The following is a 3,871-nucleotide window of genomic DNA, read 5'->3' as shown; positions in this document are numbered from 1 at the left end:
AGCCTGAACTTGGTTGGAGTCCCTAACTCCTCTTGGGAGGTTTGTCCAGCAGGTAGAACCAGGAGAAGAGAACTTCGGAGCCAGCACAGTGGCGTTCCACCCTGCTCATGGGTCAGTAACTTCCAGAACCATCGGGGGGATGGGTGAAGCTGCTGAGGAAGACTTCAGCCTGTGGCTTTATGTGAAGAGAAAAGAGAAAAGAGAGAGTGAGAGGAAGGAAGGAAGGGAGGGAGGGAGGGGGGGAGAAAGGGAAGGAGGAGAGGCTTATTATTTGAGAGTCAGGCTCTTTAAATAAAAAAATCCATATGGCCCTCTAGAGGAAAAAAAAAAAAACCAAAAGCAGTTAAAATTTGAGAGCTACACTGTGAGCGACACCTGCTGTGTTTAGAGGCGGAGTTATTTAAATAGCAGCAGCCGGGCGTCACTTCCGGTGCACGCAAGCTGTTATTCTGCGCTGGAAACTTGAGCAGAGGAGAAGGGAGAAGGAAAGAGTCTGGGTGAGCTCGCTAAACCCAAGCTTGGGTAGAGGAGGGGCATGTCTGGCTGACGCTGCCAGCCTCGGTAACTGGTAACTTCCACGGTGGGAGCCTCACTCTCCCTCCATCTGCATTCTTGTAAGACAGGCATGTGGTTGGTTCCCTTCTGAGTTAGCCAGCAAAAGCCAAGGTTTCACCCTGTTCACAAGCTTGCGAAGGCTTTTCTTGTAACCTATAGTTGTAGACTGTGACTATTTTGACTCTTGTGGATCGTTTCATGTAAATCAAGGGAGGCTGAAAACCCAAGCAGGGCCCTTCTGGCAGCTTCCTGGGCTGCCCGCCCCCCTTGGAACAGCTGGGGAGCAATGATATGCCAGAATATCTGAGGGTGTTTGCAAACATGGCTCTGGGAAGATAGTGAAAGGACCTAGGTCCACATTTTTGTACCTGAGGCAAGGCTGTGGGGGGCTGGGGGAAGATAGCCACATCCCTCACCCTCATGTGTCATAGCAATAGTTGGAAAGCCTTGCTGACATTTGGTGGTGGAGGCAGGGTGTTTCAGTCACTGACGTGCATAGAACGTGGGGCTAGCTCCAGCTGTGATCAAAGGAGAGGAAAGTTCAGACTACCAGCATCTTTTGTCTGGACTAGCCTCCTAACTACCTTTCTTGTCTCAGTGCACTGAAACCTGCCCTGCTGGCTCATAAGAGTTGATTGTGCATGGCTCGGTCCTTACGCTGTGTTCAGCGACATCGAACTGGTAAGCTTGAAATTGGCCTTGATGGGAGAATTTACACTACAGAAATTGTCAAGTGCCACAAATCAAGGCTTTTGTTTTTCCCCAAAGATCGATTCATCAGCACAGCACCTTGCTGCTTCCACTCTTGTCCCCCTACTTTCATTTCCTTCCACAGCTGCAGTGGCTCATCAACAGATAAAACTGATTGTCATCACCTGTAGTTTAAAACATCCACCATAGGAAATTCCCTGGCGGTCCAACGGTTAGGACTCCGCACTTTCACTGCCGAGGTCGCGGGTTCAATCCCTGGTCAGGGAACTCCCGCAAGCCGTGGGGCACGGCCAAATAAGTAAATGAATAAATGAAACAAAACATCCACTGTCTTCCCGTTGTTCTGAAAAGGACCACAGTCTTTACCATGGCTTATGAGGCCAGCCTGCACGGTCTGGCCCCTACAAGTCTCCCCTGCCTTTTTTTGCATTAGGCTTCACCTCACTTTATGTGCTCCGTCAGTTCTTCCAACACAGCTTCAGTTTCTCACCACAAGTTCTAAAGCACAAGCTCTTTGTACTGCCGTGTAAAGAGTTATTTGCTGCTCACCAGATATTCACAAACTTTCTCACATTTCCCAGCCCACTTGCAGTTGGGCGGGACCATGTGACCAGTTCTGCTGAGTGAGCTGTGAGTTGAAGTGACACGTAGCAGAAGATTTAGGAGCTGATGTGCCATCTTCCAGCCTTCTCTTCTACAGCTGCAATCGTGGAGGCCATATGTTGAGACAGCAGAACCACAGGATGAAGTAACCTGATTGCTGAGTCAGCACATGGAGAACAGCTGTCTTTAGAGAGCTGCCTGATTGTCTGTGGATGTCAGGGAAATAAACATTTGTTCTGTTTAGCCACTGAGATTCAAGACAATTTTGTTACCACAAAATAATTTAGTCTAGCAGTTCTCAAACCTTTGAGTCTCAGGACCTCTTTAGACTCTTAAAAAATTACTGGTAATCCTAAAGAGCTTTTACTTATGTGGATAACATCCAGCAATATTTCCATATCAGAGATTAAAACTGGGACTTTTAAAACTGAGAAAAACTTTTAAATGTGTACCTATGAATTCCTTTTAAAGTAAAAATAATAAAACCATTACTTAATATAAATATCACATTTTATGAAAAAGAGCTAGCTTCCAAAACAAACTAGTGAGAATTATAGTGTCTTACATTTTTGCAGATCTCTGGATTAATTGAAGACGGCTTGATTCTCATATTGCTCCTGCCTTTAATTAATTGCAATCTGTTCTGTTTTTGTGTTGAGGTGTGTGAAGAAAATCTGGCTACACACAGATAATGTAGTTAAATAGTCTTTTCTGCTGATTATGAATATTCTTTTTGGATACCACATCAAAACTTGACAAGTGGTAGATTTTTAAAAGCTAGCTACAATATGGAATCTGAAATCATACCAATGAACTTTTCATGCTCTGTTACATTAAAGTCCACTAGGCTCTCTTGCACTTTGAATGGATCCTTTATTTACCCATGCGTGATTTTGTGACCTCAGGCATTGGTTACTTGGAAAAGATTGATTCACTGAGTTATACAGATCTTCCAAATGTTGACATATTTCATTATATAATATATTTAAAAATCACATTAATTAGTATCAGCATCCATCTCACTGGAGTCTGTAAGTATTAGGAAGCTGTCAAGCTCATAATAATGGCTACAAGTTTTCTATAATTCTAATTTTTGTTTGAAAGCTTAAATTTTTATCTTTGGCAACAAACACTGTCAGTTATTTTCCTTGAAGTGACAGATTCGCTTTATGCATTCTTAAAAGTATATATATCTACCAAGAACCCAAGATGGAATAACCATAGTTTGGCAGTAGTTCTTTTTCAAGTAAAAACTGTGTTCCATGATAAAAGCAGCTAGTTCCATTTACAACTCAAACAACTGCTTTCCCTGCAGACAACCATCGCATTTCTGTAGGCAGTAGAAGTGCTTTGTGCATACTTCCCATTTGTCACAGAGAATATTGAAGAGCTGTGTACTCAAGGGTAGTGATTTAATAAAAGAAATAACTCTTACTGCTTAATTAAAGGCGTTTCTAAGTAAAACTGACTTTTTCCCCCCTGCAAGTGCATGGAAAAAGAATACAGTGGCTACGAGTACAGCCTGGTGCCACTGCCTTCGTTCGTGTTAAGGCCTCAGCAGTGCTACCCACCAATGCTTTTGTATCATCAGTGCAAATGTCATTCCAGCTGAAAAGGGGCAATGAAATCTTAGTAATAATTATAAAAATAATGTTGACCTCAGAGAACCTCTGGAAGGATCTCTGGTACACACAGTGTTCTGAGGACCGCACTTTGAGCACTACAATCCAGCCTGTGCTCACTAATGCACTCATACTTTTCCTTCTGGCTGGAGTGTAGCCCCTCCCCCACCTCTTTATCATTGTAGATATGATGCCCGGGTTCATGACCAACCTTAGGGATCCTTCTTTGACTTCCTAAGTCTATTCCCCTTTAAACATTCCCGCATACCTCATGTACATCTTCACTTACCACAATAGTAATTTACATTGGCATCTATCTTCCTTTCTAGATTTTAAGCACAGGTAGCGTTGGGATGGGTTTTACGGCCTCACTATTACGT

General features: G+C 43.4%; 1 long non-coding RNA gene across 1 annotated transcript; it reads left to right on the top strand.

Annotated features, from left to right (window-relative positions):
• Positions 1-461: 461 nt before the first annotated feature.
• LOC309827958 lies at positions 462-2,045 on the top strand. The gene is made up of 3 exons (XR_014297271.1): positions 462-497; positions 1,154-1,236; positions 1,848-2,045. It is a non-coding gene; the product is annotated as an uncharacterized lncRNA (long non-coding RNA).
• Positions 2,046-3,871: the final 1,826 nt, after the last annotated feature.

Source organism: Grampus griseus (genome assembly GCF_964374135.1).
Source record: "Grampus griseus genome assembly, chromosome: 1".
In the NCBI taxonomy this organism is placed as follows: Eukaryota; Metazoa; Chordata; class Mammalia; order Artiodactyla; family Delphinidae; genus Grampus; species Grampus griseus.
This window is presented reverse-complemented; position numbering and strand designations above follow the sequence as displayed.